At 40.6% G+C, this 21,835-nt stretch overlaps 2 long non-coding RNA genes across 2 annotated transcripts in view; one reads left to right on the top strand and one right to left on the bottom strand.

Moving 5' to 3' along the window:
* The window catches only part of LOC134165183 (uncharacterized), a 498,306-nt gene that overhangs the window by 346,509 nt on the left and 129,962 nt on the right, over positions 1–21,835 (top strand). The gene's annotated exons all lie outside the window — the stretch shown is intronic.
* The window catches only part of LOC134165179 (uncharacterized), a 36,545-nt gene continuing 24,061 nt past the window's right edge, over positions 9,352–21,835 (bottom strand). Inside the window, exons 2-3 of the long non-coding RNA XR_009965422.1 lie at positions 10,660–10,817; positions 9,352–9,590 (exon numbers count right to left, since the gene is read on the bottom strand). This is a non-coding gene — a long non-coding RNA (uncharacterized LOC134165179). The remainder of the gene's footprint in view (positions 9,591–10,659; positions 10,818–21,835) is intronic.

Consider the following 21,835-nt stretch of genomic DNA (forward strand, 5'->3'; position numbering starts at 1 on the left):
CACAGATATTGATGTTTGTGGCTTGGTAAAAGAACACATGGAGCTAAGGATGCTTCTTAAGGTGACTTAAGTAGCTTCTTACATCCAACTGCATACATATTTTAGGGAAAATTTGAAACAGAACTACATAAAAATATTTCTGAGGCATAGGAAGGCTTTCAAACTGCAACATATTTACTGCACTCAGGTGGGAAGTGAGACTTTTAAAACAGACTAACTCATGGAGAATGCAACCCAGCTGTGACACATTGGTACAGAGGTGGGCACCAAATACAGTTGGGCTGCCAGTAAAATCCCAGTTGTTGAGTTAGAATCACTTGAGCGGGTATCACCTGTGAGGCCCTGTTCCAAGCCAAACAACAGCATCTGAAAGACATTCTTTCCATTCTGTTGGAAAAGAAAGATCATCACATACAGAATGGGAAGTTCCAAGAAGAATGGGAAGGGAATAAAATGGATTTGCAATGAGCTGAAAAGCTGTGATAGGTAGAATACTACATAAATAAGTAAACATTTGTTCTTACTGTGTTAATTTGCTCCTCTGACTTCATATATGTTTGGCACTGGATGTCTTGGGAATCATGTCATGGCCACAGGGTTCATAGTGTTAGGCTGGATTTAAGAAGTATGTCTGACGGACACCATTAGAAGAGGCAATAAATGTCTGCTGGTCTTCTACCAATGTAGTTGTTTTACTTAAAGGTACAAATTTACTCAAACACAGTAAAATCAGTACTACTACAGCTACATCAGTTCTGTGTGGCATCAGCTGTTAGCAATATAATTACATACTACAAGAATGCTTGCACTGGCAGCAAGGATGTTGTTTGCCTTTGCTTCCTTTGATTCCTTATCTAATGAATTCAACATAACGTAGTATAAAGATGCACTAGGCTTAAGAGAAAACAAGTAGAACAGATGCAGCAAGTAACTACCTCAATGGCCATCACTGATATTGCAAAAGTAATGGCATCAAGCTCATGGAACCTTCAGCTGACCTTGTAGGAAAGGGAGGTGGCTCAGTAGTCATTCAGGATCAGGAATATGACATCTTCCTGGTGCCTTCTGTGTCCTGAAACACTACAACTCATACTAGTGCAAAGCAGAATCATTTCTAACTGTCCAGCCCAAAGCCATGGCTCTACCCAGAGTTAAGAGGTTTTCTGAGATTCTGGACTCAGGAACATCTAACAAGGTTGGGAATGAGGAAAGCAGTTAAATGTCAAAGGATGAAGGAATTGAGGCAGAAAGAGATAGATGTTTCTCTGACACATGGCTGAACTGTCTGGTGGAAGACTTTGGCAAAAGCTTGTGATCTGCGTGTTCCTATTGCTGTTGAGAGGAACTGGGCTTTGTGTACAATTCTGCAAACACACAAATGATCTCAAGGCTATCCCAGCTTCAAACCCATTTTTCATCCAGATGCACCTATTCTCCTGCAAAGCCTGGGTATTCAGTCTGCTATGAAACCAAAAGGGCAATGAGGCTATCATCCCCTGTTTCACATAGTGAAGTAGCCCAGCAACAAGCAATGCAAAACCGAACTACAGATTGCCCCATCCATTAAACTTCACTCTTCCTTTTCCCTTTCAACAGTGATGAGCCACAGGGAAAACAAAGAGCTGCTCTCATCAGATTTTGGACTAAGCTTTTCCTCTTTTAATCACAAGAAAAAAATGATTGTAATCAATGGGATGTATATTTTCAGATGATTTGGGAGATGCTTAAAAATGGCACTTCTTGCAATATTTTAGCAGTTCCTGGGCACAGCACAGAAGAATGGAAAATGAAAGTAACAATAATTGACTTAACATTTTAAGTTGAAAGATATAATTCATTAGGAACCTGAAAGAAGCCCAGGATTGCTCTGACTTTATTGGAGCCGTGTTTTATTTTACATAAACTATAAAGGGTGGGAAATTCAAGCAGATTAAAAATCTTCTGCTAAAGTCTGCAAAAAACTGGCCTGCAGAATAGGTTTACATAGGCAAACACATTTTCTTGATTTACTTTCCATCCAACAGTGCTCTAAGACTGTGGTGAATAGCAGCAAAAGAGAGTGACTTGCAATAGAAATACTTAATGATCCTACAGGGTACGTGATAACTACGTAGCAGGAGCTTTCATGAGCTGCCTGACAAAAAATGCGGTGCTCTGCTACATTAATCTAATTGAACCTTTTCTTTGCAGCTTCAATTGACAGTTTGGAAACCCGTAAACTTCTCTAAACATAGACAGCTTTCCATTTGCTGCAGTTCAAGAGGGGACCCTCTTCTTCAACTCCTCCCTTGAACTGTTTCCATGGAATGCTGTCCATATTCAGAAAAATGTACAGGTTGCCAAATTGTCAACTAAAGCTGTAATGAATGGCTCTAATTACATTCAAGTAGGAGAGAGAGCATTGCCATTTTAATCAAATCTGAGCCTTGTGAGATATTTGGCAGAAATACAAGAGAAAGCCTGAGGAAAACACTGCCAAAATGTTAGTAACCTTTTATTCTAAATTCTGCCTGTCAGAGAACTGAATACCAACTGCTTAGCAAAGGTTTTTGTTTTGTGGGGCTTTTTTATTGTAGCCTATATGGTTTCATCATGAATTATTATGCCGTTCTCTAACAACAAAGCAAAACACAACTGAAAATGATGAACAGCAATTTCACTAATCAGTCAGCTACAGTCACGTTGTCAGTCACAGAGGAAAGGGGGACCTTATAACATCCTTTCACTGAAAGAGTTTCTGCCACTGCTCAGCTTCGTGTTGTGTACAGCAAGAGACATACAAGCAAGCTGCTTTGTCAGATACCTCGTCAGATGCTGCCCCAGCTCCTTTCCAAACAGCATAATTTTATGTTCCTCATTGCTTTCTTACCCTAATAGTGTGAAAGAGTTGCTCTTACCAGTGTCTGGTGATACTGATATTCCATCCCTCTTTACCTATCAAAAATTTGGAACTAACCCCAAAATTATAGCTAGCTATTTATTTATTTACCACAGCTTCAAGACCTCACTGTGATTTAAATGTAAAGTATGAAAATTATCCAGTGACAGGAAAAAAAAAGAGAGTAAGTTATCCACTGATTCTGTAAGTTTAATTGATAATATGAATAACAAAATATCCAAAATTTTACAAAATCTGTTCTGGAGAGTGGAGGAAGGCCACAAAGGAATTCCTTCCCCTTCCAAAGGAATTAATTTGGTAACATAAGACTTTCAATGCCATTTTAGTCACCCATTATGAAAGCATCTGCACCAAGAGCATTACAGGTGAAACAAGACAAAAGAGGAAGGATTCATCTCTCAGATATTTCAGGTGCAGCACAATAGATCTCCATCCACCACCTATCTTCACTTTCATGAGATGGTTTTCATTTATTTCAGTAGGCATTGTGCTAGTCTTATCCTGCCAGCTGTCGTGCAGAAGTCCTGCTGCTTCATGTCCCAGCAGAAGGCCAAATGCCAACCAAGTCTTACTGCTCACTATTGCATTATCGGAGTGCTGTTTCTCCAGCTCCATTCCCAGCAACAAAAGCCCTCAGTAGAAGTGTTCTTCCAAAGTTCCAAAAAAGTTTCCTTATTCATATTTTTTCAATTACACGTTCTAAGTTCACTCTGTATGGTTTTAAACTGTACAAAACCTAAAAGAGGGGCAACCCAGGTCCTTTGCAACCATCTGTCTAAAAACTAATTTTGAAGTTGCCCTCACTACATCATTTTAGCTTCCTGAATAGTGGCAGGGGTTGTAGAGAAGCATAGCCTACCTATAGACAGCCCTTCCATTGTCCCCCTCGGTGACAAAGCTTAGAACCCCTCAAGAAATAGCCTCTCGATTTTAAATCCTAAGCTCTTTTCCTCACACAGAACTGCATGATTAGAGCAGCAGCCTAAACCATTACATTTTCTTTCCATTTTGGTGAGGCTGTTTCTAAAGAAGGTTTCTCTATTTTTCTTGAAGCTTTTTTTATTTTTTTTCCCCCTTGGTAAGACTGTTGCAGACTACTGATGGGTTCTTTGGGCTAAAGATAATCTTGCTATTACCTTTTTCTGGAATCTGCATGTTTTGAAGCTGCTGGTGAATTTGCTTTCTGGTACACTGATGGTCAGCATGGGATACGTCATAGAATCATAGAATGGTTAGGGTTGGAAAGGACCTTAAGATCATCTAGTTCCAACCCCGCTGCCATAGGCAGGGACACCTCATGCTAAATCATATCACCCAAGGCCTCGTCCAACCTGGTCTTGAACACTGCCAGGGATGGAGCATTCACAACCTCCCTGGGCAACCCATTCCAGTGCCTCACCACCCTAACAGGAAAGAATTTCCTCCTTATATCCAATCTAAACTTCCCCTGTTTAAGTTTTAAAACATTACCCCTTGTCCTTTCACTACAGTCTCTAATGAACAGTCCATCCCCAGCATCCTTGTAGGCCCCCTTCAGATACTGGAAGGCTGCTAGGAGGTCTCCACGCAGCCTTCTCTTCTCCAGGCTGAGCAGCCCCAACTTTCTCAGCCTGTCTTCATACGGGAGGTGCTCCAGTCCCCTGATCATCCTCGTGGCCCTCCTCTGGACTTGTTCCAACAGTTCCATATCCTTTTTATGTTGAGGACACCAGAACTGCACACAATACTCCAAGTGAGGTCTCACGAGAGCAGAGTAAAGGGGCAGGATCACTTCCTTTGACCTTCTGGTCATACTCCTTTTGATGCACCCCAGGATATGTTTGGCTTTCTGGGCTGCGAGCGCACACTGCAGCTGGCTCATGTTCATTTTCTCATCGACCAGCACCCCCAAGTCCTTCTCTGCAGGGCTGCTCTGAATCTCTTCTCTGCCCAACCTGTAGCTGTGCCTGGGATTGCTCCGACCCAGGTGTAGGACCTTGCACTTGCCATGGTTAAACTTCATGAGGTTGGCATCAGCCCACCTCACAAGCGTGTCAAGGTCCCTCTGGATGGCATTCCTTCCCTCCAGCGTATCAACCGAACCACACAGCTTGGTGTCATCGGCAAACTTGCTGAGGGCGCACTCAATCCCACTGTCCATGTCAGCGACGAAGATGTTAAACAAGACCGGTCCCAACCCCGATCCCTGAGGGACACCACTCGTTACTGGTCTCCAGCCGGACATTGAGCCATTGACCACAAGCAACTGAAATATTAGATTACCTAATAGAAAGAGAAAAAGGCTGGGTTTTTTTTTTCATTCTAGTTGCATTCTCCATTCCTTAAATGTATTCTTTAAATACATGCATAGGTCTTTCTGGCTTCAGCTAATAACAGATGTATTAAACATGATGTAAAAGCTCCACACAGAAGGATATTTCTCTCCTATCAACTTCAGTTTCAAACATGAAATATAATTATCCTTATATCATTATCTTAGCCTGCATAGTTCAAAGAAATAAGACACAATCTGGAAGTGTTTCTGTGCCAAAAAATGTGCTAGCCTTTTCTTTTTCTAAAATTTGAGTAGCAGTTAGAAGGGAGAGAATCCTTTTTCTTTTTTACTGGGTTAGTAAAAATGGAGTGTTTTCTTCACTTTACATTCCAACACAAAGCCCAGTATCACAAGCACCCTTCCTTCTGGCTAAGGCCTGAGATAAGAGCATTCAAAATGCATGGAAGACACCTAAATTGAAACAGTTTGATTTTCAGGCATGCTTAGTGCTTTCTGCAGATGGTGCACCACTGGTGCCTAAGGAAAGCACAGCGTTGGGCAACCAGAACTGAGGTTTATTTTAATGGGAGAAGTAATGTGGCCTGTTCCATTCTGTGTGCCCAGGTGCCTTAATGCATCTCCCATGTTACTCCAATGAAGAATAGTAATGGCAGCTGTGTGAGAAGCAAAACAGGTTAGAAGCAGAAGCGCCAAAGAAAATAACAGCTCTTTTACATACATCTTTGCAATCTATAAATTTTCTCTATGACCTTGACAAATTAAGTGCAGTCAGCTACCCATGGACTAGGAACACCATTTGCCTGATGGTTGAAATGTACAATGCAGACATTTAGACAGGAATTAATCACCATAAATTGTTCTTAGAATCAATGGGCATCTAGTCAGTTTAATTAGCACAAACTATGGAGCTACTTATCTCTGCCTTAAGCAGATTTTTAAGATAGGTCAAGTGAATTCCATGCTAACGGTTCTCATTGCTTTCCACTGCCCGTGAAGGCAGTGTGGATGACAAAGGCAGCTATAGCGAGGTGAGAGGAACCTGATTCCAGATAATGAAATGTAAAATGTAACAGATCTTCAACTTCCCCTTGAGAAGTGAAACCTTGGGTCACTGCTAATGGGACCTTGCTAATGGGATCTTGCTACTTTACACCAGGTAAGAAGCCAACTCACTTCTGTTTGCTTTGTTACTGATGAGACTCAAAAGAGCTAGTAGCTTTCCACATACTAACCCAATTATTTCAGCTACAACTTAGGATATTAAACTTCACGTTACCAGACTTCATACAATTTAATATTATGTGTAGTGTCTGTAACATCAGTCACCTTCAGCTGTCTTGCAGTCCCTGAAGTGAAACAGACCTCTGCAAATGATGGTTCACATGACCTACCTTATACACAACATATTTTAGGATTAGATGACTCACATTCCAGGAGTGCTTTTTCTCTTCATCAACAGTACAGCAACTAGATACCCAACACAAGCATGAACATCTGATTTTGATGAACATAAGGCAGGGCAGGCTGACTTCACCCACTGTCTCACTTGCCCAAGATTTGTGGTGACCATTCCAGACCTGACACAGCGTAGTGTTTTCACAGAATCATTGAATAGCTTGGGTTGGAAGGAGTCTTTAAAGGGCATGTAGTCCAACCCATCTGCAGATAGATCATGTTACTCATTTTACATAAAGTACTTAGTCTCAGACAGTATCTAGGTTATACTCTTCTCCTCTGTACTCTCTCTTTTTCTTTTTTCTTGTTGTCATTGTTGTGAGAACAGATTTTAGTAACGGAAGAGACATTCCTGATTACCTGTGATGTTACTTTCCCAAGGACAGCAAGAATTACATACTGAAGCTGAGATAAATTTCTGAGTGTTGTGGAGATGAGAGAATTAGTGATAAGAAATTTACTGCACTGGACATAATTTCTTGCACCAAAGAATCATTCCACAGATGAAACTAGTCACATTTGTGTATTTTTTTTCTGTTTGGAGGAAGGGGAGTATTGTTTTGAATGAAAATTAAATCCTGGGAAATTGTAAGAAGTAGATTAGTAATCCTTTCTTCAATTATAAAGAATTTCTGCTACTCAAGACCTCTTAAGGAGACAAACCACTCCTTGGGAAAAACAGTGACAGTCAGGAAGAAAGAGAAGAAACAAAAAGCTTATGTGTAGAATAAGCAGTAGATTACAATGCAAAGATCCAAATGCTACAGAAGTTTATTGACTCCAACAGGCTTCTGCTTTCCCGTAGTTTCATTGCTACAAGATCTGAGCTAGTGTATCTTAAAGGTTGTCATACAATGTAGTGATACCAGCACACTTCATTGCATAGCGTATGCATACCTCATGACAGCTCAAATTAGAACTGCTACAGTGCCTGGACAAAATGGGGATGAGTCCATGGTGAAGCAACCCAAGTGCTGTGGAATGGCTGTGGAGATTTAAGGATCAAAAGGGTTTGCTGAAAGGATTGGTAGTAAAGCAATGTTTCTCACTATCTTTCCTGGAAGTCATTGCAAATGACTACTCCCAGAAACAAAAGCCAAGAAGGCATAAATGCTGCTCCATGTGAGGTCATTTTTAAATTGAAGGTGGAGATGGAGCATGTTTAATGTGTCACCATTCTCAGCTCAGTGCCAGGGTTTATTTCTTTTTGTTTGTTTGTTTCATTTTGTTTTACCAACGTTTGGAAGCAATACAGCCTGCTAGTCCAGATTTTCCAACATATTTGAACATCCAAGGAGAGATAAAAGGATATACAGTACTCACTGCAAAGCCTTTCAGATATGTATTTCTATCTTTTGGTACTTTAACATAACTAATTATGATACCTATCAGAAGCACCGTGGCTCAGGAGCACCAAGTTGCCTTGAACCAACATCAGGGTACAGGTGACTCAGCTGTCAAAAGATGATACTCAGTTTAGAATCATAGAATCATAGAATGGTTAGGGTTGGAAAGGACCTTAAGATCATCTAGTTCCAACCCCCCTGCCATAGGCAGGGACACCTCACACTAAACCATGTCACCCAAGGCTTCATCCAACCTGGCCTTGAACACAGACAGGGATGGAGCATTCACAACTTCCCTGGGCAACCCATTCCAGTGCCTCACCACCCTCACAGTAAAGAACTTCTTCCTTATATCCAATCTAAACTTCCCCTGTTTAAGTTTTAACCCGTTACCCCTTGTCCTGTCACTACAGTCCCTAATGAAGAGTCCTGTCACTACAGTCACTCTGAGGGTGCACTCAATCCCACTGTCCATGTCACTGACAAAGAGGTTGAACAAAACCAGTCCCAACACCGATTCTTGAGGGACACCACTCGTTACTGGTCTCCAGCCAGACATTGAGCCATTGACCACAACTCTTTGCATGCAGCCACCCAGCCAGTTCTTTATCCACCCAGTGGCCCACTTATCAAGTTGATGTCTCTCCAATTTAGAGACAAGGATGTCGTGTGGGACAGTGTCGAACACTTTGCCCCATCATAGAAGGCCACCAAATTGGTCAGGCAGGATTTCCCCTTAATGAAGCCATGCTGGCTGTCACCAAGCACCTTGTTGTTTTTCACGTGCCTTAGCATGCCTTCCAGGAGAATCTGCTCCAAGATTTTGCCAGGCACAGAGGTGAGACTGACTGGTCTGTAATTCCCCGGGTCATCCATTTTCCCCTTCTTGAAAATGGGGGTTATATTTCCCTTTTTCCAGTCATTAGGAACTTCACCTGACTGCCATGATTTCTCAAATATGTTGGCCAGTGGCTTAGCAATTTCATTTGCCAGCTCCTTCAGTACCTGTGGATGGATTTCATCAGGCCCCATGGTTTCATGTAGAGCTTATCATCATGTTGCTGCCCACTGCTGTAGGAAGATTGTGGGACTGTATTATGCTTTGAATTCCAGATGGAGCAGGCTGGGATTCCCATCAGATTTCAAGCAGCAGATTTTACCTGAGTATTTCAGGAGTGACCTGTATCTTGAGGATAATAATCAGAGCTTCCTCAGTTAACCACAAGTCTTGGTAATTTTGATGAAGCACCTTCTCTTATCTTTCTCATAACACACTAAATGGTTATGACTATAAAGATATATGATAGTTCATGATTACTTGATACGGTGTCTTAGTGTGCGTTTAGTCGGCATACAAAAGGACACAAATCTCTTGGTTAGGATGAAATTTTTTAGTTAAACCACTCAAATGATGGCAAGAGCCCAATGATCACCAGTCAACCATGGTATAAATGAAATGAAATACTTAAAGGTGTGGCACAGTCCTTACTGCTGAAGAAGTGAAAATAATAGCAAGGTACCAGCTACAGGCAGGTTTTCTGCATCATTTCATAATCTGTTATTTCATTTTGGAGACCAACTGAGCAATCAGGACAAATGGCTTCATGCTGCAACACTGTGAACATAAGAAATTATAGACAAAACTAGGAAATACAAGATATTTTACATGAAGATTCTCCTACGTAAAAAACTGACATTTCTGGAGATATCTGAAGTGCTGATCAAAAGATTTGTTTTTAAGACATTATGGACCAGAGAGACTATAGCTGTCTACAGATTAAACCAGCAAAGAACCTTGCAGGCTGATACATGGAAAGTAGTCTGAGTCAGCAGGATTTAGATGTGGCTATTCCTGCAGATATTCATTCCTGATTACATTAAAATGTCTTTTGCAAACTGGTCTAGTCTGAGATTTGTTTGCCATATCTTAACATATCCTAACACATCTTACATAAATCAAAGTAGAAGTCAGTGTTTTCACGAGAAGACTTATGGTCACAAAGTCCTGGGAACCATAGCCACAAGCAACAATGAGCAATTGAAAAAATTCAAATGTTACAAAGGAGATGACTTGTTTACCCACTGGATGATAACCAGCGATCCACTTATACACATTCAAAGCTTTCTCGAAAGTATTTGCTCCCTTTTGACTGTCCCACACAACTCACCAAAAACTGTACAAAATGAGCTTTTTGTTGCTTGTCACTTCACTTCCTGAAGCCAAAAGATCCCCAGAAAAGAGACGGAGAAAGTGACTGCTTCATGCACTGACAGGCATTAGTCTTAATTAAGGCCTTCATCATAAAAATCAATGATATGATGCAGAGGCCAGTCAAGTGATTAAATCAGTAATACCCCCTTGAAGAAACCTAAGAAGACCAGTTTCAATAGTCTCAGCTGTTCTTATATCAAAGTTATTCTGAAAGGCACCACAGACAGCTCATTAGTTGCTGCAGGGAAGTCTCCAGCTGCAGGCTCTCCTTTGGTCCCCAGGATGATTACAGTTCTTACTAAATAACTCTATCAATCATGTGCTTTACCATTGTAGCTACCATCTGAAGTGCTGGCCTCATCTGTGCACAGAGCCCTCTTGTCACAGCACTTAGAATACAAACCACCTGGATGGACCTTCACTTTGCCTTAACCCAATCACATCAAGCGTGAGGCTGAGCTAAAGGACTTACCTGCATGCCATGCAACTGACAAGAAACAACAGCCTTTGGTATGTTTGAGGAGGGCTTCTTGATTTACCCAAGTGATGACAAGGAATGATAACTCTGTCTGTTGCTCTAGCCACTGCTGGTGCTGATACTCCTGCAATTGCTATCAGGAGCAGGAACTTCTGGGTATATAAATAACAAAAATATGTGGGGCCTGAGTCTCCTCTGGCTTTCACTAAAGGCACTGCCATTACCGTCATGCATTATTTCAGATTGACAAAAAGCTTTAGGAGGAGAATTAGACCCAAAAGCAGAGAGTGTGAGAAATGTATCAAAAATTTTCAGGCACTTAATCTTTTAGGAAATACCACTAAGAAAATATACAGCCCTTAGAATGTCAAAGAGTCAGAGAATAAAGCAAAAGTTTGCAGTCAGGCAAGACATTTGGAAGTGCCATGAAGAAAGCATAACTAGGGTAAATTGGCACAGTCTCTAGGAAGGGGGCTTTAGCTGTTTATGCTAGAAGAGAACTGGACCCAGTATCTGGGTCTGTGTTCAGCTCAAGCTAATCAAACTTTCACAACCCCAGTTTTGCTGCTTCAAGAGACTCCCTCTTTTAAAAAACTGATAATTCCTAACATCAAGCTTTCATTGAGGGCAGGGGGAGGAAATTTGTCTTTTCCTTCAGTCGTCTCCCCCACTTGCACATTTTGGTTCTTTGCCCTGGAAAAACAAACTTCATGAAGAATTTTACAGAGACTCCTGCTAGTTAGAAGGTAACACAATTCATTTTATTAGCAGCAACTATGAGCAACTAACATAATTTCCTACAAAAAGCTGGCAATGGACATCCCACAAGCAACAGTCTTTCTCAGGGAGCAATACAGATAAAAGATCTGTCCTACTAGACATATTCTTTGCCTGATTGTAAAATGGACAAAGAAAAGTAAACCAAGAGAAAAAACATCAGTTTTGACAAGTACTATGATCAAATTGGCAGTTTTCAGAGAGAAAGACTATAACGCTGCTTCACAAAATTCTGACTGATGTGACAATTTGTAATTCCCATGCCATATCAAGAGGCTGCTTAGGCATTTGTATATATATAACCCTTTAGTCAGTTACAAATCACATTAGAGCTTTCATACATTAGAGAAAACATTAAAGCAATGGCATTCTGTAACTGTAGCACAATTGTGGAATCAGAATCAAGCTAAAGTGAGTTTTACTTTAATAGGCTTCTCAAAGTTGTCTTATGTGATAGTCTCATAAGCAAGCTTGGAAAACATGTCTACAGAGCAAGTAATTTGGCACAACAGCAGCAGGCACAACTAGAGCCCTGTGTTCAAAGAAACCTAAAAAACCAACCGCTAATTTGGGCCCCGCCAGTCTTTGCTGGGAATTGCAGTTTTCAGTATATACCTGGAGACAAAATTCAGTATGAGTTTCATCTCCAAGGTGTCTAGGTCACACACTCCAAAACCTCCATAAAACCAAACCACATATAAACAGGCCAAAGATACACTGATTCTCCAAAGAAGATCATGAATGTAGACACAGCCAGAGACTAGATGCAATTACTGTAGAGTAAGCAAAAAAAGTGGCCCAAAATGTTTGCACAGAGTAGCTAATAATGGTTTACTATCAGCCTGAAGGCTCTATTGAATGGAGATATATGAAAGTCTGTTCTGATATAATGCTGTTTGATATTTTCATTATCAGCTTTTATGAAGAAACAGAAAGGATGCTTATTTAATTGGCTAAAGACACAAAAGAGGAGAGCTATACAAGTATGCTGGATGTCCACAAACTGAAAAATTAGCCTGAAATTCCTAAAGAACACCTAATTGAAATCATTATCTACAGAAATATAGGACATGGACCCACTGGCTTAGTAGTTCTGGAGAAAAGCATTAGGCAACTTTATCACAGGCTGAACATAATTTTTCTTTAAAAAGCTGTCTGTGATAAAAGTCATGTCAGGATGTATAGATAGGAATACAGTGCAAGAGCAGGTGAAGCTGGCAAGGCTTCAGACGGAAGGAATACTGCATGCACCAGGTCTGGAACAGAAATGCCCATCCATCTTCCATCCATTCATGTCCCTTTACACACCGTCCTCTGTTTTCCTTATGATAAGCAGGTACTCTTAAGATGCCTAACCAATGTTAGTAGTAGCAATAATAAGAAACAATAAAAGTAGCAAAACTGACTCACCAGCAACAGTAGTAATTGCTGACTGCATTGCTACTTTAAGCAATTCATTTCTGCAAAGCTACTAAACATCAGGGTTTAGTGAGAGGGGCAGTGAGAAAATGACTTTTCTTGTCACAACATTGATCAACTTCCCTTCTATCAAACACTCATCAGCCGGTTGTGGTAGGACCCACAGTCTCTTTCAATGTATTGTCTCCTTTCTAATCTTACTCATTATGTAAATGATTGTTGGCACCATTTTTCCTAAAGGAAATTTAAGCTTTAGCATCCAAGAACCCCCAAAGCCCTTCTTACATCTTGTCTTTTCTTAGGCTATAAATTTCTGGGAGATACTTCGTGACTTGAAGCAAATGACAGAAAGTCTGCAAATGATTTCTTATATTGTGACTTGCTATTTTAGAGAATAGAAGAGGTATGGAATCTATAAGCTTCCCCTCTTCCCCCTTCCTCCCCCACAGGAAGTCCAAAAATTCTGTGTATGCCTTCCTGCATCATTTTCTTCCTCACTCTACTACTTCAGATTGAGTCCATCCTGGAGACAGTCCAGAATTCCCCTTTGCACAGCCTGGCTTTTTGATTTAAACTTGCTCTGAAAGGGACAGTGAAAGATTTTTTAATTAGGCTTCAAATTCTCTTTATCAGGAGATGTGTCTCTCTCAGCCCCTCTTGCACACTCCCATCCCATATCTATCCACGATCTAGCTCTGTGTCATGTCACTATGAAGTAGTCTGCTCATTAACACGCAACTGAATTTCAGATCTGAAAACATCAAAAGTCTCTTTCTTTTATGAGTAGTCTTTCCTTTAACTTAATGGAAACAAGGAAATCCTTTAACACCTTTCCCTGCCAACTTTCTACTGTGTGCAAGTTTCTCTAGAAGCCTTCTGAGCATTCTGGCCTAGCATAGACACCGCAGACACAGGGGAAGGCCCAGACTGGAGCATAGACAGCACCCTTGTAAAAATTAAATTAACTTTGTAGATAGGTGTAGATAAAACAAGCTTGAAACCACAGCTTGTATTTCTGTGCTGCACACTGTGGCTATGTACAACTACTGATCAGCAAGCATTTTCTTTAACGGATTAAAATAGCCTGTGTATTCACCATCGATAAGACATCTGTTGTGCTTTTATCACTCACCTGAGCAAGATATCTCCATCTTTCTGATCCCCAAACTTCTGTTTTTACCAGACAAAGCAAATCCTGCTCAATTAACCTTATTTTGTGTGAATGAGGCGCAAAATGTTATGAAGGGCCAGACATGAAAACTATAACAGAAGACGTTACATTAACAAGAGGTGTGGGAAGACAATGTATCAGAAGTTTGCCAGTTTTGGTGAGAGATATAAACATAGAGCTTCCAGAAGATCTGATGCCATTTATTTCGTTTGGCCTTTATCTGTGGTAATCTACTTCAGGGGTTGTGCAGGACCATAAAATGTATGAAGAATTGATGCAGAAAATATATGAAGAATTGATGTCTGAAGCAGAGCCATTAACCATAAAAATGCAGGTGAAATGGCATTTTTTAGTATCTAGCATAAAAATTCAAGTTCTAATGTGACAGTACAGAGTCATAAGCTGTTTTCCCATTTAAGGAAACAAGTGCAGGAAGAAATTGTTTTTAAAAGTCGGTTTCTTTCTGTTTAAACAGCAGGTTCTTTTGTGAATTTAAGTGTTTTAGTGAGAAATAACATCAAATTCCAGCTTTTTTTTTTTTTTAGCAGGAGCTATGAGTGAACTTTTATACAAACAGTGCCAACTTCTTTGTACATAATAAACGTGTTTTTTTTTTTTTTGCTCCATGCACTCTCAGACAGCTTTGATAATGGGTCCTAACGAGAATGAATTCAGATGAACCAAGAGCACTGCAAGCTTTACCTGACAAAATATATCACCAAAATGCCAAAATTTCTCCTTCTGACTTACTTAAAAGGTACACTTCAGCCTTTCGAAATGTCTGCTTTAGCCATGTAATTTTTGAATCCCTAAATTAGGACAGATTAATTCCACCTAATGCTCCTGTTTACTAAATCTGTACTATGCTATAATTGCAAACACACAATCTATAGTTAATACTGCAAACAAAATACAACAGACCCCTACCCCATGAACTAGGAACAATCAGCATCCAGCAACCACTTTTGGGATCACCTTTTGTCCTGGGTTCAGCAGTAACAGCCATTTTTCTCCTTCTTGGTAGCTGGTGCAGTGCAGTGTTTTGACTTTCAGCTTGGGAACAGAGCTGATAACAGTGATGTTTTGGTTTGGCCAAGGACTTTGTGAGCCTCATGCTCTGCCAGGGAGGAGGGGAAGCCAGGAGGAAGCAGAGACAGGACACCTGACCCAAACTGACCAAAGAGGTATTCCATACCACAGCACGTCATGCCCAGGATGTAACTGGGAGTTAGCCGGAAGGGCTGGGAGACTGCAGGGTTGGAGGAGGTATGGGTCGGTGCTTGGTCGGGCTGGGGGGGGGGGGGGGGGCGAGTTATCAGTCGGCTGGTGGTGAGGTGTTGTATTCTCTTCCCTTGTTATTTCCTTTATCACTGTTATTATTGGTGGTAGCAGCAGTGATTTGTGTTATACCTTAGTTGCTGGACCGTTCTTATCTCAACCCGTGGGAGTTGCATTCTTTTTGATTCTCCTCTCCATCCCTCTGGGAGCAGGGGGCGGGAAAGAAGGTGGGGAGTGAGTGAACAAGTTACCTGACTGGGTTTAAACCACGACACCTTTTCATGCCTCCCAGAGTGGCACTGGCCCACAAACCACATGTTGAGCAATGCTGGCCTCAATGGGTTCAGAGGCAAACTGCTGCACAAGTGCAGGTCTGTGTGGACTAGGGGCAATCCAGCCACCACAGCGCAGGCTTCAATGCATGCTGCTCACTGAAGTAAGCTGCCTTCTGCCTGGGGGTTTGGCAATCTAGTATCAAGGCCAGTTGAAGCAGGTGCTGAGCCTTGAGGAGAACTCTTTGAGGCTGCTAGGAAGTCTCAGCAGCTGCTCTCTCTTTTTCTCTCTGGAGCAGCTTTCAGTCTGTAGGTCTCACCCTTGGTCAGCGACACTGCAGTGTAGCTATGACCAGTCCTGGCTGATGTACCCTTGCAATCTGCACCTCAGCCATCACCGGAATTGACTCTCCAGCTTGACCATGGACCAGGCTCATCACTATGACCGCCAGACTGTGTCTGATCCTGCCACTGACTTGCTGACCTGTTGCTGGCCTGACCTGATTACCTGACCTCAGACTTGCCATGCCCCCATGGGCTTGTCTGGCAGTCTGGACTTTGGGCTAAAAACTGCTCTGCTTGCCATGTCCAGGTGATACAGAATGGCACTCTTGGTGAGGACACCCCCTTTCTCTGCTCCCCTTCCTGCTGAAACCTGTGGTGCTGTGTTTTACTTGATACAGTGACTGAAACCACTGCATCTATGGGTAGTCTCAGAGAAGCATGATGAAATGCTCATCATTCACGAGTTGTGTATGGAGAACATGTACAATAAAGCATATGGTCAACACAAAAAATGCCAAATCTGGTAAAAACAGAGGGTAACTTTTGCATGTAAAAGTTCAAGTCTTTAAACATCAACTTCAGATGAGCACGAACACAATTTGAAATAGTCTCTTCTTTGGAAGCTATATTTAATGTGACCCAGAATTATGATAGGTATGACTACAGGTGAGTACCTCATAATTTTTCCTCAAGGTTCACTTCTCTCACAAGCCCCTCTGATGCATGGCAGAAGGACTGCAATTTGTAAAAATGACATTTCTGATAAATAGGTTCCATATGTACTGTAAATAGCCACTCATTTACACTGTTGATTTCCCAGCTGTGGTCTGGAAATCACCAACCTTGGGAGCTCTCCTAACACTACACAGAGTGGAAGATACTTGGTTAAACAGTGAAAGGGATGGTGTTTGAAGGAAAATTGTGGATCCCTATATGGATTTTCCTCTCTGTGTAAAGTGGTTGACCAGATCAGAATGCAGGTAAATCAATAGCTATAGGTTTATAACATTCCTGTAACTACATTTTCTTTGAACAATGAAAGTATTATCTCTCTATACATAGTAAATAAAAATAAAACCTCACAATTCCCTGTCCCTGGCAGTGTTAACAAGTTTATCACATCTCCTAATGCCCTGTACACAAATGATGGGTAAGTATGCATTCAACATATCATAGCATGTTTCTACTTAGGTAGTAGCTTCTAGGCTTCTTTGAATTGAAACTTCTGAAAGATTTCCTGTTTGACGGTGAATGAATGAGAAGGTATGAATCACTTTTTCTTCCGCTTTCTGACTTTTCAGACGATTTCTAATGTGCCTTTTCTCCAAGTTTTACTCGTTCAGGCATTTTAATGCATAGAGAATTACAAAGAAAACCCAGAGAGGTTGATTTTTTATTTTGTAACTCCCAAGTTACAGCCATCTCCAACCTATTCTGACAAACACCTAAACCAGATTTTTATTAAACCATCTTATTTTAAAGATAAAATTGAAGGTGATATAGGCAAACACTTGTGAAAAACCACTTCTCTCTTATCTGAATTAAGATATCTAAATACCTAAACAGATCTGACTGCGCCAGTCTTTTATGTTTTGCCAGCAACCTACAACAGACAGAAGAGAAAGCAGATGTGGCAAGTAACTGGATTTCCCCAAACTGTTAATGAGTCAATATCTGTTCACTACACTTTCATTTCTATTTCCTGGGGTTATTCATGTATTGCAGTTAACTTCTAAGTAGATCTAAGAACAAACATTACTCAGGATGGCATGTAATTGTTAATATTTAACAGGTATAATTATTGTTGAGAAATCATTATTAAAACAGCAGAAGCATCCGCAATAGAGCTGATCTCTCTTTTACCTCTGTAGTTGGCACTGAAAGATGAGTCTTCTCATGATTTACCGCAGGAATCTGACCATATTGATCAATCAAATTCAGGTTTAATCTACAGCCAAACTCCAGCCCTGCCTTTCTCTGCTGACTACAGAAGAGCTAAAGAAGGCTATCTTCACTAAGGCATAGCCTTTAAGAATATCCTTCTATCATGCCTGATTAAAACTACTAAAGCTTAGACAGTCTGAAGATTCTTTAGAAAGTCATATGAACTTAGAGCCTTGCATTAACAGGCAAATGGTCCAAGCCATTACTATGTGTGTGGTTTGCGTGTTCTTTGAGTGTGGTACAGAAATGGTTCCTCCATTTTCTTTGCTGATTATCTGGGATTGATTAAGAAGAGTTATGGGCCACTGAATTTCATCTAAGTCAAGAAGGCAAGAGGAAGAGGATGTTTGGAATACTTTTTAATGTCTGATTAAGGGCATGCAGTGACAGGACAAGAGCTAATGACTTTAAACTAAAACAGGGTAGATTTAGATTAAATATAAGGAAGAAATTCTTTACTTTCACTTCCAGTGAGCCACTGGCACAGGCTGCCCAGAGAAGCCGTGGATGCCACATCCCTGGCAGTGTTCAAGGCCAGGTTGAACAGTCTTTGAGCAACCTCGTCTAGTGGGAAGTGTCCACTTCCCAACCCAACCCTGCAGGAGGGTTGGAACTAGATGATCTTTAAGGTCCCCTCCAACCCAGACTCTTCTGTGATTCTGTGACTTCTTTTGTTTGGTTGGTTTGGTTTGGATTTTTTATTAGAAGAAGTAGCTCTTGTCACAGCTTCTGTTCTGAGAAGTTTAATTCCAAAGAATCAAGTTACACTTAACAACTCAAACTCAGTTAGTAAGGGTTGTTTCAAGTGCTTGACAATTTTCTAAGGTATCCTCTGAGTCCAGAAATGATAGTTCACAGTCAAGGGGCATTTTGGAATGAAAGTCTAAGTTGCTTGTTACTCATCTTGAGTTCCATACCATAAGACACACCTAGCGGAAGGGGACACGTTCTGCATATAAGGTGCACTAACCAATATACCCAGTGACTCACAGCATGAAGCCTGAGTATGACAGAACTATGAAGTAACTGGAATCAGGCCAAAGTTCAGATGTTTAAAAAGAGAAATCCTGAACTTGTATTGCCTTATATTTTGAGGAGCACAGACAACTGATGTATTAATTTCAGGTTTTACGCTTTTTTACTAAACAACACACATCTTCTTTTATTTTTAACTGTGGAGGAAGAAAAGGGATTAACTATTCATCTTTGATTTTGAGGCACAGAGGGATTACCCCTTATATGCAGGGACAATGAATCTACACTGTATGTAGCCTAGAACACCTGTGGTGGCAGGTAACAACTAGCATTACTTTTGTGCATGGTGAAAAGGATGTGAAGCAGAAAGAAGATGGAATTATCTAATAACAAAAGGAGAAAGGTTTATCTCAGCAAAAGCTAAATCCTTGCTGGCTGCCCCTAGTAACTTCAGTAGCATATTAACCCCCACCTACACTACTTACATATAAGGGTACTCTCAATGCCAGGCTAGAGTATGCTACTCTAAAATTCTTGGAAAAAAAACTCTGGTGTGGTTGGTTTCCAGAAGATACCCAAAATTAGGCCAATCTGGCTTTATTTTACCAGGTTTGCCCTTGCTGTGATGGGATAGGAGAAATAGAGGACCACACTGAAAAGCCCCACTTGCCAGCTACCACAAAAGGAATTCACAGTGTCTGGAGCTCAGGCTGAATGCGACAGCAGTGGTACTGTGATCTCGAGGGGATGATTGTACTGTGCAGCATCACAGGGACTGCAGCATCAGTACGAACACATTTTCATTGAATTTGGTGGCATACCTCTGCAGTTGGTTAAAAGTTGGAAAAGTTCTCTTGCTCTGTCTGCATTAGGAAATAAAAAATGTGAGGCTTCTCCTGCATTATTGACTGGGAGCAATGGCAGGTTTGGTTTAACTGAATTTGCAAAGGAAAGAAATAGGTCAAGGAAGACATTGATGCAGATTTTTTACTCTTTATAGAAATGATCTAGTTAGTAGCATAGATCAACCCTCTGTCTCTCACAACCCACTTCTGAAGGAAGCAGCTGAAAAAAGATTTCATAAGATGGTCCGTAGGGAGTAGAGAGGCACATGTTTCAGGTACCTAAAGAATGTCTAAAGACAAATATAGGTCATACTGTGGAGTTTAGACACTTCTATGAGTTGGTAGCTAGTAAACAGTGGGTTTTGGATTGCATTTTTATATTTAGGCACTCACTTCTTTTTCTGGTTTGAATTCCAAGACATCAAAAGGGATCAAGGAGACAGACTCCTTCAAGACCTCCCAGTCTGAATAGAAGAATTACAGTGCAGGTGAGAGGATATTTATTTTGATTTATTTAACTTCCACACATTTTGGACAGTCTCCAGTTCTCAAGTCAGGATCTTCCATTTAATTCTGGTAGGCAGCTACAGCCAACAAGAATAACCCAAGACAAATCCTAAGCAAAAGGACACAAACAGTCCTTCTACACCAAATTAAAGTCATGGGATTTTTCTCTCTTCCCTGCCCCCTCTAAAGTTGTTGATTTATTGCCCTGTATTTCCAAGCAAAGCATTTAATTCAAAACCAAGTAGTAAAATTGACATTGAGTTAATGATTTGTGTAAAAGAACTCACATATAGAAATTATGGCAAAAATGCAGAGTACAGGGCAAAAGGAGCAAGTAATAAGTGTCCAAGAGGAAGCTTCATTAAATTTGAAAAGTTAGGAAAAAACCCCTATTTAATCAAACATTTCTGCTCTGTTCTATTAGTTCTCCAGAATTTCTCTGTATTTTACTACTATGAAATACATCATTCTTCTTAAATCATAGAAGACCACACTTTCAAAATGGATAGCTTACTTATTGCTAGAAAACATGTTTAGTTAGAGCTCTACCCTCAGACACGCCAGTGGAGCCTTCATGTATCAGTGTTTGCCCAGGCAAAACTCATATTTGTTCATGTAAATGTCCAGCTAGGACATATAAATATTGATTTGTTTATGTAAGAAAGATATATTTGCTGGCAAAAGTTTTTGCCCTAACATTTAGGCCCAGATCATTTAATAGTCTTTAAAAACAGAGTATTAGCAGGCAAACATTTTTTAAGTTTGTCAAGGAATAACAAATTTGAAAAATACACATTCAAATTTTCATGTTTGACCATTCTGAATCTTGAATACAGCATTTCAGAAAGAATAAGGTTTCACAGAAGGAAAAATGGTCTCTATTTAAAGCAGGAGCCTGGGAAAATGAAGACATATGTTCAGTTCCTGTTAGTGCAACAAACTTTTCTGACACTGGGCAAGTATCCTAATCACTCAGTCCCTTAGTACCCAGCTGGCAAAAGAGGGAACAGTAGTGCTTATTTTTCCTATCTTGCTTCATTAGCCTTGAAGGTCTTTGGAAACAGGAATGTCCCTGATTATGTATGGTTAGTGTTTGCAGAAAAAAGAGCCAGACCTCAACTGGAAGCTGCAGGAGCTACAAGGAGCAGGAGTGGACAGTGTGCAATTAAAAGGGTGAAAACTTTCTAAACACATTTCCTCAAGTGCTCTTTAGAAAAGGGGGAGGGAAAGTTCTAACTTTCTTTTATGTAAGTTTCAATTAATCAAGCTATTTCTTATTTCTTTTGAAGACTGAAAAATACAGACAAAAAATACTGTAAGTGTATTGTAAGTACATTCCAGGTATTTTTAAATTTTGCTAGTACTTTGGCTATTTTACAAAAATAAGCTAAGTTAGCCTTCAGAATCATGTCAGTAAGACCACACTCTGCAGCTACTCTTCAAACTAGTGGCATTGAAAATCCCTTTTTTCACATGAAGCTCTGGAAGGATGTGTTAACTGGGGGAAGTAGATACAGATACTTTTCTCTTTTTCAAAGCTGTGAAACCAGGACAGCACATCATTGTGATGTAAGATAAAAACTGTGTCAGTTCTGCTAAAGAACATAGCTATTCCTTTACAGCCAGGACTGAAGATTAACCACTTTCATCGGTGCACACAGTCTTCCACAGCAAACCAGCAATGTTGTGTCACAGGT

The sequence above is a fragment of the Pezoporus occidentalis genome, unplaced genomic scaffold (genome assembly GCF_034315485.1).
Source record: "Pezoporus occidentalis ecotype Australia unplaced genomic scaffold, CSIRO_AGI_Poc_V1 ctg231, whole genome shotgun sequence".
In the NCBI taxonomy this organism is placed as follows: Eukaryota; Metazoa; Chordata; class Aves; order Psittaciformes; family Psittacidae; genus Pezoporus; species Pezoporus occidentalis.